The sequence below is a fragment of the Solanum pennellii genome, chromosome 5 (genome assembly GCF_001406875.1).
Source record: "Solanum pennellii chromosome 5, SPENNV200".
NCBI lineage: Eukaryota > Viridiplantae > Streptophyta > Magnoliopsida > Solanales > Solanaceae > Solanum > Solanum pennellii.
In genome coordinates this window covers 32,326,465-32,339,327 of record NC_028641.1, presented here as the reverse complement: position 1 = coordinate 32,339,327, position 12,863 = coordinate 32,326,465, and positions in this window count along the sequence as shown.

Genomic DNA, 12,863 nt, shown 5'->3' with positions numbered 1-12,863 from the left:
CGATTTGTCAAGGGATTCTCTTCTATTGCTTCCAAATTGAAGAACTTGACTAAGCAGAATGTTATATTTGTATGGTCGGATGAATGTGAGGAAAGCTTTCAGAAACTCAAGACATTGTTGACTACTGCACCTATCCTTACCTTGCCAGTAGATGGTAAGAACTTCATTGTGTATTGTGATGCATCCTATTCTGGTTTGGGTGCAGTGCTAATGCAAGAGAAGAACGTAATTGCGTATGCTTCGAGGCAACTAAAGGTGCATGAACGTAATTATCCGACCCACGATTTGGAGTTGGCTGCGGTAGTGTTTGCATTAAAGCAATGGAGACACTATCTATATGGGGTTAAGTGTGAAGTCTATACGGATCATCGTAGCCTACAGTATGTCTTTACTCAGAAAGATTTGAATTTGAGACAGAGGAGATGGATGGAACTACTGAAGGATTACGATGTCACCATCTTGTATCACCCAGGAAAGGCTAATGTGGTGGCAGACGCCTTAAGTAGAAAAGCAGGGAGCATGGGTAGTCTAGCTCACTTACAAGCTTCTAGACGCCCATTGGCTAGAGAGGTTCAGACTCTGGCTAATGACCTTATGAGGTTGGAAGTAAATGAGAAGGGAGGATTTTTGGCCAGTGTGGAGGCGAGATCTTCTTTTCTTGACAAGATCAAGGGAAAACAGTTTAATGATGAGAAATTGATCCGGATCCGAGATAAAGTGTTGCGAGGAGAGGCTAAAGAAGCAACAATCGATGAGGAAGGTGTTTTGAGAATCAAGGGAAGGGTATGTGTACCCCGTGTTGATGATTTGATCAACACTATTCTGACAGAGGCTCATAGTTCAAGGTATTCTATACACCCTGGTGCAACCAAGATGTATCGTGACCTAAAGCAACACTTTTGGTGGAGTAGAATGAAGCGCGACATTGTTGATTTTGTTGCCAAATGTCCAAATTGTCAACAAGTAAAGTATGAACACCAGAGGCCCGGAGGAACACTTCAGAGAATGCCCATTCCTGAATGGAAATGGGAGAGAATCGCAATGGATTTCGTGGTTGGTCTTCCAAAGACAATGGGTAAGTATGACTCTATTTGGGTGATTGTTGATAGGTTAACTAAGTCTGCTCATTTCATTCCGGTCAAGGTGACGTACAATGCAGAGAAGTTAGCCAAACTTTACATCTCAGAGATTGTTCGGTTGCATGGAGTTCCACTCTCCATCATATCAGATAGAGGTACGCAGTTTACTTCTAAGTTTTGGAGAACATTGCATGCTGAATTAGGTACTAGGTTGGACCTTAGTACTGCATTTCACCCTCAGACCGATGGACAGTCTGAGCGAACGATTCAAGTGTTGGAGGATATGCTTCGTGCATGTGTGATAGAATTTGGTGGTCATTGGGATAGCTTCTTACCCTTAGCGGAGTTTTCATACAATAATAGCTATCACTCAAGTATTGACATGGCCCCATTCGAAGCATTGTATGGGAGGAGATGTAGGTCTCCCATTGGGTGGTTTGATGCATTTGAGGTTAGACCTTGGGGTACTGACCTCTTGAGGGATTCATTAGAGAAGGTGAAATCTATTCAAGAAAAGCTTTTAGCGGCGCAAAGTAGGCAAAAGGAATATGCAGATCGAAAGGTTAGAGACTTGGAGTTTATGGAGGGTGAGCAAGTCTTGCTGAAGGTTTCGCCCATGAAAGGGGTGATGCGGTTTGGTAAAAGGGGTAAACTAAGCCCAAGGTATATTGGTCCCTTTGAAGTACTTAAGCGAGTAGGAGAGGTGGCTTATGAGTTAGCCTTGCCTCCAGGGCTGTCCGGAGTGCATCCGGTATTTCATGTGTCTATGTTAAAAAGATACCATGGGGATGGAAACTACATCATTCGTTGGGATTCGGTTCTACTTGATGAAAATTTGTCTTATGAGGAGGAGCCTATTGCCATTCTAGATAGAGAAATTCGCAAGTTGAGATCAAGGGAGATTGCATCCATCAAAGTCCAATGGAAGAATCGACCAGTTGAAGAGGCCACTTGGGAGAAGGAGGCTGATATGCAAGAAAGATACCCACACCTGTTTACAGATTCAGGTACTCCCTTTTCGCCCTTGTTTTCTTCTCGTGATCGTTCGGGGACGAACGATGGGTAAATTGGTATCTATTGTAACGACCTGTTTAGTCGTTTTGAGCAGCAGATTTTATTTCTGGAAAAACTGTCTGAGTCGACGGAACCCACGACGGACCGTCATGGGCACGACGGGCCGTCGAGGGTGTCTCGTTCCAAAAGACTTAGACTTCTGAAATTTGGGTACTGAAATCGACTCTCTGAACTTGGCGACGGACCTGCAGGACGAACCGTCGTGGGCACGACGGACCGTCGCAGGTGTCTCGTTCCAGAACACTTAGACTTCTGAAATTTGGGTACTGAAATCGACTCTCTGAACTTGGCGACGGACCTGCAGGACGAACCGTCGTGGGCACGACGGACCGTCACAGACCCTTTCGTGGAATTGAGTCTCTGAACTCTGTGACGGAGCAGCAGGACGGACCGTCGCAGGCGCGACGGGCCGTCACAGGCTGCATAATCCCAGGCTGGGTCGGATTTCTGTTAAGTAATTTAAGGGGCGTTTTGGACTATTCCTGCTTTAATTATAAAGTTAGAGGGTTAATGTTAATAAGTCTAATTACTTGGGGGTTAAAAGAGGTAACCTTGAGTTAATTAGTGGGATATTATTGCCATCTTTATACTTAATTATATGCTAATTAGGGTAAAAGAAAGAGGGTTTGAATAAGAAAAAGAAAAAGAACAGAAAGAGAGGGAGAACGAGTAGAGAGAGAGAGAAACGAAGAGGACAACAAGAATTTGGGGAATTTGCTTGCTTGATCACGAATCTTCGGTGGAGGTAGGTTATGGTTTATGCTATTCGTAGTAAACTCTTAATAGCGAATGATATGTATTGGGTAGTATTGTAAACCCTTCTATATGCTTAATTGTGTGCATGCATGATGTGATTTTGTATATAATTGTGATAAAATAAGCATGATGAAGCTATTGAATCCCAAATCTTGAAAAACCCTAATCTACTTTGTTAATGAGATTGATGATGCCTTAGTATAAAAGAAGGCTTGATGAACTAAAGTAATGGGGTTGATGATGCCTTGGTATAAAGAAGGATTGATGAATTAATAGAATGAAATTAGGGGAGCGGGTGTCACGAACCGACACGTAGAATTAGGGGACCGGGTGTCACGAACCGACACGTAGAATTAGGGGATCGGGTGTCACGAACCGACACGTAGAATTAGGGGGACCGGGTGTCACGAACCGACACGTAGAATTAGGGGATCGGGTGTCACGAACCGACACGTAGAATTAGGGGGACCGGGTGTCACGAACCGACACGTAGAATTAGGGGATCGGGTGTCACGAAAACACACGTAGTGTTAGGGGGACCGGGTGTCATGAACCGACACGTAGAATTAGGGGATCGGGTGTCACGAACCGACACGTAGAATTAGGGGATCGGAGTGTCACGTACCGACACATAGTAGTAGGGGAGCGGAGTGTCACGTACCGACACAAGAGGAATAAAGATAAAGAATCTTGAAAGATGTTAATATACTCAATCTAATGAACCTAATTCCCAAAAGAGTATGGTATTGAGGCTTGAGTCCTCATGTGTGAACTCGGCGGTGCTTATTAATGATTATAGAACTTGTTGTTGCTACACTGTGAGTATTGTAGTTGATTTATGATATTATCTGATATATACTGTTCTCTATTTTGAGATGGCCGATGATATCTACTCAGTACCCGTGTTTTGTACTGACCCCTACTTGTATTTGTTTTCCTTGTTATTTGTGGAATGCAGCAAACATACCGTCGTCTTCAACTCAATCGCAACTCTAGCCAGTCTTCATTACACCGGATTTCAGGGCGAGCTAATGCTTCTAGCTTGGACTGGATCTTCTTCCACATGTCTTGATGCCTTGAAGTTCCGGCATGGACTAGCTTTTGTTTATTTTAGCTTCTTAGAATACTCTTAGATTAGTAATTTGATCATAGATGTTCTTGTGGCGATGACTTCCAGATTTTGGGGAATAATAGATGTTGAATTTTAGAAGTTATTAAATTGGTTTTTATTAATGAGTTTAAGTCTTCCGCATTACTTTCTGTTGATATTAAATTGAAATGTTAAGGTTTAGATTGGTTGGTTCGCTCACATAGGAGGGTAAGTGTGGGTGCCAGTCGCGGTTCGGTTTTGGGTCGTGACAGTTACTTTTGATATGGACCTGACCTACGAAACACTACATATAGCTTAGGCTATATACAAAACTAATTTTGTACTATTTTACAGCTATTTGATGGGTCGAATTGTGAGACCTATTTGGATATGATCTCTTCGGTAGATATGATGTTTCTAATGTCGGATGTAACAAACTTTCACGATATGACACTAGCAACGGATATGTTGATTGTTAAGCGTGAACACCAACTATTTAAAGCGTTATAAAATGCATTAAATGTTCATATAATAAGATTTGGTGTTGAATTCATATTTGGGAAACCAACTAGCTTGTTAGTATGGATGGATGGTGTATTATTTATAAGGTAGCTTTTAGTGGTGGATTTTTGGTATGATATTGATGTGTTCAGAATGTGAAATGTATTTTGAGGATTTTAAATGAGTGTTGATTTCACCGTAAGCTCCATGGAAGTGGATCGACATTAGGATAATAAGCTTATGAGTAAAGAAAGTCTAAGCGAGTATACTTGTGAATGTAATTAAGAATTTTACCCAAAAAAGTGCCTATAAATAAAATTGAGTGTGTCCTTTGGATGGTTGACGTAGTTGGGTCTGAAGTGTCATGTTGATGACAACATTGACTTCATGGCGATGACAAGAGCTAACTGAACGTGCCATCAATAAGGATTTGTGATAGATTGTGTTTGAGACGCAACTAAATGATACGGATTGATGGTCAAATGAGTGTTTGTATTTTAATGACGACTTGAGAGTATTTAAGGTTTTGGTATGATACTATTTGGTAAGTAGCTTGATTGCACGGAAAGTTATAGGAGGTGCTGAGACACTACTTGAATATAAAAAGATCTAATTTCATAAATGAAAAGAATCACTGTAAAGTAGCTTAGTCTTTGGAAAGAGGTGATCAAGAACAAAGATATATACTTTGAGTTAAGAAAAGATGTACCTTCAATTAGTAGATAATTGAGTTTAGAGATGTGTGGTGTCTCCCATTTTGCTCTACTTATGATAACAGTGATTGGTTAAAAAATATTGGATAAAATTTGAGAAAGGAGTGTACAGTCGTTCAACTTGAGTGCAATGATAAGTTGTTTTATGAGTTTGAGTTCAATAATGATTATGGTTTGATTTTTAGCAAAGGATATGATAAGGTCGATGGAGAGTCGATAAATGACAAGATAAGGTACATGTATTCACAAAAATCTTCAAGGATTGAGCTAATGTTGATACAAAAAGGAATTGTGTTGCACAATTGGATTCGAAATTCAAAATTTTCATAGTTAATTTAGGTTTATGATAGTGTGTTTCCTGAATATATATATTGGTAAGGTAAAAAAAAGAAGAAGAAAAGATTGATCGCATTGAATATTGAGATTTTGAAAGAACTTATATATGGTTTGAGTCATAAAGTGTTATTTTAGTTATTAAAGTACTTAAGGAATGATTTCATTTAAAGTTTTTATTTAGAGAATAAGCAAAAATGTCAAGGGTTGTTAGTCAAATGATAAGATTGGTAAGCAAGTGAGTGAGTGAAAAAAATGGGTGTATTGAAGAATTCAAGGTATTTAAATTTGCATCGTGAAAAGAATTTAATAGATGTGAAGGAACAAGAAATCTGACATAGATTCTTGGTTCGAAGTTGAAGGATGTATGAATTTCTATATATAAGTTCTACTATGACTATGGATGTGAATTGGTTCGTATAGACTTTCTATGAATTTATCATCGACTTTTATATAGATTGAGTTTTGATTTCGGTTACAAGTAATGATGTATGGAATATTATATGTAGTTATGTCGAGGTAGATTGTTCAAAATATGATAGATGACTTATGGGGAATCTACGGTATGGACCTGTAATTTGAGTTGGTTATTGAGGATTTCAAAGCGATAGAAACTATTGATTGATGAGGCTATACAGACTATATTATACATTATATATACATTTGATTGTGAATAGAGATTATGATATATAGAATTATTGAAGTTACTATGTACTTCTATGAGTTTTAGAATGAGTTATGTGACGGTTTTAAATGGTTGTTGAAATATTATATGTGAAAATTTGTGTAAAGCTGAATTTAGGTGTGATTCGAATGTTGTACCTCGATGGAAAAGTACTATTAGATTTGGAATTACTTCTATAAGTCTCAAGTGCGACCCATATATATCATGAGATGCTTAAATACAAAGAGATGGAGCCATAGTTTGAAATTTTTTAAAGTAACAATGTGTTTGCTAAGAATACTTTTATACTAGTGACAGTTTGAGAGTAAGGCAAATGAATGACATGGTTATGATGTTTGTTGATATTGAGAGTGTTGGCTTCAACAAATTACAGTGAGAAGTATGTGAGGTTGATAAATCAAGTATGTGTAAAATTATAATGGGGAGCAGACTAGTTGATTGTGGGGGCTAAAAATCACAGAAATGGAGTCAACTGAATGGACATATTTGATTGGACACTATAAAAGAGTATTTTGTGTTATTCGACCTTGGTTCCTTACATTCTTATGTGACCACCTTCTTCGTACTATTCATTCTTTACGCTACTCGTGTTTCTACGTCTATGGGTGAATCTCAGTGGTGGATAGGGCGTATTGATCCTGTAATTGTCTTCTTGATAGGATACAATGCTTTGACAGACTTAATTATTTTAGATATGATATATTTGGTGTCGTCTTGGAGAAGTTGAAGTATTCTAGTAGAGCTACAAGTACTACCTTTCTTATAAAAATATATAAAACAGCTACCAACGGTATTTAGAGCTGTACTATAATTTTACTATTTATCTTGTTGTCGAGGTCCCGTAAAGGCTATGTGTAATTGAATGTGAGCGGCGCATTGGGTCTGGCTTTAACATTCTTAAGAGTTGTCTGCAAGTAAACCTATTGATCTAGTATCACGATAGTGTTGTTGGAGGTTTTGTATACTTAGATGTATCACTCTTTAGGTGGTAACTTGACCACTTTTTTTTAGATGAGTTTGACTCTCCCTTAATGGGTTCCCGATGTTTAAAGATCAAATTTTTATACCTTAAGCTCCTGAAAAGATTGTATGGTAAAAAGGAAATCGTGATAAGATATGTGATTTTATGTGCATTATAGGTGTCTGGTGGTTGATTTAGGCTCACTTCTAGTTGTTTTCAGGATTGATTTGGAAGTTTATTTTGGTTATGTGACAAAAGACTTGTCATGATGGTTGTGTTATGGTTCAATGAGTTTCACTTTAGATTGAGTTCATGGGATGGTATGTTGCTTGATAATCACTTTTGATTTTTAGATATTTCAAAGTTTGATTTGAAAGTTCAGTTCTCCGTAGAGTTTTTGTTGGAATGGTCTTAAGAAATAGCTCACTTAGAGGGATGAATACCGACGGGTAGGTCATAACTTAGACTTTTGATAACATCGGTTATTATTTCTTCTTCCTTATGTTCGAGGACGAACATTTAGTGGTGGATAATAAGACGACCCATAAGTAATTTTGGTAATTAAAAAAAATACTGTTTTACTCCTCTTGATTGTCGTCCTAGAGTAAATTTTGATTAGTCGGTGAAATTGATTTGACAAATATGAATTATTCGGTAACTATGATTATTTAATTAATAGGTATATATTAAATAATTTATTTATTTGGTTTATGATTAATGGGTCAATGTCATAGCTTATTAAATACTATTTGACCCATACTAAAAATAAGTTATTAGGGTTTATTACTTTTGACATTTAGTTAATCTAGAAAAAAAAAGGACGGACAAAAACTCACCAGCTGCACGGCGTAGGAGAAACAACTATCAGGTGAGAATTGTACAAACCTAGTGATTTCAAAGTTTTAGGCTTAGGCGAGAAAACAAACATGTTGCCTTGATGTTAACAATGGAATATGATAGTGGGTCTGCAGGAAATTATTGTGTTTTATATATTTTATTATTAGAATTCAATTTTTTTAATAATTTAATATTGGTTAATAATGTTTGGCAACACCTTAGTCTATTGATCACCTACTAATGGCTTTAATGATTAGAAGGAATATTGGCGATGAATCGAAGATTTCATATTGTAACTTCCAGGTAGCGAATGAATTTAACATTCACAAATTTTATTCGTTTTGATATTTTGTTCTTTATCCATAGACTTATCACATTATGATTCAGTTTTGCTATAATAAAAATAGATAATTAGATATAAGGGTATTAAATTATAGTAATACTATTAGAGTTGTAGTGTTTGGAGAAATTATGACTTAATCTTAAACTTGAAATTTAGGGAATATGGAATTCGACCTATTGGTTGGAATAAAGATTTAGAAATTTTACTATACGTATGAGCATAATGTGTGTGTCGTTAGTTTCAAAACTTTATTGTGGTTATTTATTTGAATAGATTGGATTGATTTGGAAGCCCAACGAAAAGGGAAGACTAAAGTCCCGGGGTGATTGTTCGATAAATTGAGGTCAGTGGATTTCTAAACTCTTGTTAAGTGTATGAAATGCGTGTATTTCCTTGTGGTTTATGTTTGGGAGTAACGGAATTGGTCATGGGTTGACTTGTCCACATTGATTAATTCTAATGATGAAACAAAAAGGGATAACAAAAGGCAATGTGATAAATTGTTTATGTGTGATGTGTTGAGAAAGGGTTGAAGGCTTGTTGAATCATTGTTGATGTGATTTCATGTTTGTGTGGTTGTGAACTGTGCACTGTTATGAAAATGGTCATCTCCTCATTATTTGTGTGAACTTGTCATCTGCATTATTCTGAGGCATTGTTTGTGACTAGTGTTATGTGCATTGAGAAAGAATGAGTAACTAAGAGGATGTACCATTTCGAGGACCGTATCGCACGCCGCGATGGACACTATATTCTGAGGGACGTATCACGCGCCGCGATGGATACTATATTTCGAGGGACGTATCGCGCGCCGCGATGGTTACTATTATCGAGGGTCGTGTCATGCGCCGCGACAGATGCATGGACAGATATGTTCCCCATGGGTCCTGCACTGAGAGACAGCGGGTGTGTATCACTAGGTCAGACATGCATCATTATACCTGACATTGTATTGCACATACTTATCATTAGTGAACTTGATATCGTGTTTTGCTGATCTTCTGATTGCCTTTCTGCGGAACTTGTGATTGATCAATATTGATCTATTTATTGCGGATATGTAATTTGTTGAAGTATTGTTGTTGAGGATATGTAATTTGTTAAAATATTGTTGTTGAGGATATGTAATTTGTCTATGTGTTGTTGTTGAGCTACATGCTATGTAAACAGTGAGCTGTTAGGTTGGGTTTGTTCTACTGCAGGTTGTAGTTGTCAAAGTTCGGTTGGGGGTGGTAGGAGTACCCGTATTTCATTCCCTTAGCATGTGTTTAGAGGTTTACTTTCTGAGTACCGTGTGGTTTTGTACTCACCCCTTGCTTCTACAAATTTTTGTAGGTTATGAGCCTGGATTTTTGTTGTACTTTTCATTCTCTTCTTTTCCGAGGCTTCTTGGAGATTTGTGAGGTAGCTGTTTCCATCTCAGCAGACTTTTTCTCCATAATTATGATCTTGTTCTATTCTAGAAACAAGTTCATTTGAGACTTGAGTTTTTCTTTTGAATCAATTGTAATACTTTAGAGGCTTGTACACGTGACAACCAGGCTTTGAGGTATAATGTAAGTTGATAGTAAATTTCTCGCATTTTATTGTAATAGTTGAGTTTTAGGCTTACTTGTCTTGGTGGGATAAGACGAGTGCCATCACGTCCATTTTTGGGTCGTGACATTTGTTCCCAACCAATAGGTAAGCCAACCAACATATTTTAACAAACTTAACTAACTAATGAGTGAAAAGACAACAATTTGCAAAATCTCCAACACTGAGTTCTTTATAAGTACGAATACGGAAAACTGAAAAAAATGTACTACCCAAGAATTGGTGTCATAAGTACAAGAGTTACTAAAATACGAAGCAAGTCTGAAACTAAAATGACAATCTAACATAAGGTCTACCCTGTCTGAATACTAAATGACAGAATAAGTAAAAGATAGAGGGAGGTGTGAGCCACAGAAAAGCCAAGCATCTCACTACAACTCCAAGACACTCATAACTCGAACTCAAATTGCTCCACGAGATGTCCTCCTACTCGGAATCGGATATGCACCACAAAGAGTGCAACAAGTGTAGTATGAGTACGAAACCACGTGTACCCAGTATGTCTCATTGACCGAGAATGAAGAAGTAGTGACAAGAGTTTATATAAGAAAAATAAATTCTAAATTTATACAAGTATATATATATATATATATANTATATATATATATATATATATATATATATATATATATATATATATTACACTTACTATTAAAGTTTCATCAATACAGGTAATCAAATATCAAGTACTTTCCAACAACCAAACAAAACACATAATCATCACGAATGAATGATGTGATGAAATGCGATGCAATATGATACCATAAAAGGATGTGTCTCACAGTACCTAGTACTCACTCAACCGTATATACATGATACTCCTCGAATATACATCGAGTGTTCATGACCCATGGGGACTCGCGAGGTCCATATACCAACAAGGACGATCTTCACGTGTCTGTGCGGACGATCTCAACGCACTCTCATAATACTAAACAATTTCCGCACGAACGGTCTTCACGTGCCCAAATTACAATCTTAACATCTCACCATCCCCAGCACGGACGATCTCCACGTGCCCAACTCATACTCAGTCTCATGTCAAAGCATGTACGCAATATTATTTCAATATAAGGGGATGATGATGCATCTCAAATCAATCAATATCAACATAATACATAACCACCTCAATTATCACAACTATACGGGTGAAATAAAGAAAACACCATCACACAAGGATTTCAAGTCATTAATATATCAGCTAATACCCATATGCTTTGGCATTCTCACATTACAATTCACATTCTATTGTAGTAACTTTGCCTTTTATAACACTGGTAGTCGTACGAATGCCCCTCACACCATTGATACGAGACCCCCATCTTTCGCCCTTACTCTTTGTCTATTCCATTTTTTAAAAATATTTAATTAGGAAAAACATCCTTCAACAAGTCTAAAAAGTCTTAACATACCTTAGATGCCGAACTCGTGCCACAAATCTTTTAAGATTTTTCCTTTCCTTTTCGCAAAGTTTCAAAACGTTCACAATCTACCAATGATGCAACATTCGTAAGTAAGAGATTTTGTAGACATTCAAATTATCATATGTCTATCATAGACCCTAAAACTCACTCATATTTCTTACCGAACTCCAAATCTTGATATAATTTGTATGCCAAAATTTTCATACTTGCTAAATTTCAAGTCAAAAACTTAACTTTAACCTCTCCAAATACAGTAGAATTTAATATTTAATCATATAATATACACCTAATAATTAATTACCTATCGACATATATTAAACTTATGCCTTGATTTAATAATTAACTTAAAATATAGACCTCACACAACTGTTACACACTGCACTAGTATGTACGTAACCCCTTGCAAAACATATTGTTTATTGCCTAACTAAAAAATAAATACATTTCAATTGCTATTATTGGCATGATTGCCTAATGATTGGCTTATAACCTTGTCCCCACTTACTATATTTTCTCAATAAGAAAGAAAAACCTTTGCAGATCCAAACTTACACCTACTGATAACTATACTTTAACCCCACATTAACAATATAATAACAATTAATATACAATTCACCCTAATTCAAGTGTAATTCTATTCAACGAAAATTTGAAAAGAAAAAAAAACTAAATAAGGATGGTATCCTTTTACCTGCGCAGCAAGTTCTTCTCCAATGCCGAGGACGAGAACTTATTCCTATTTCTGATTTTCTCTAATCATGATATAACAACTGTAACCCCTCTAAGTTATTTAAATGCATGGGCCAAATATAAAGGTATAAAATGAGTGATGGACTTAGCCCACTAATTTTAACTATATTAATTCTTCACTAAATTTTTTTATCAACTGAATATTCTTAGTCTTCGTATAGTTTAGGAAGGAGTCAAAATAGTCCTAGTTCTGAAAACGACCTAACGGGTCGTTATAATATAGTTACTTTTTTTTTGAATTAATCTATATTTTAAATTTAATAACGTTTAGGATCTTTAAATATACTTATTCCTTTAGTAATATTTGTGAGTATAAATTATTTTTTTATACTTATAACTATCTTTCTATGAATGTTTATAAATTAGAATCTAAAATATTACATTTTAATTTTACATATTACTCAAGAAAAAATTAGGGAAAAAAACAGAATCTCCTATTATACATATATAACTATCTTTCTATAAACATTTGAAATTGTTTTACACTTAAAAACATATAAATTCGAATGGAAAAGTTTATACTTAAATTTTACTTAATTCTGAATTTTTTTTGTTTTTTTAAAAATTAAATATTTCAAAAAAAAAAAAAGAGACAAGAACACATGTAACTACTGTTAATTGTTTTGAAATAGTAAAGATAATTAATTAAGAATTTATATTAATTTTATAACACATCATTCATATCTATTTTTTATAAAGTGATTTATTCATTTAATCAAGA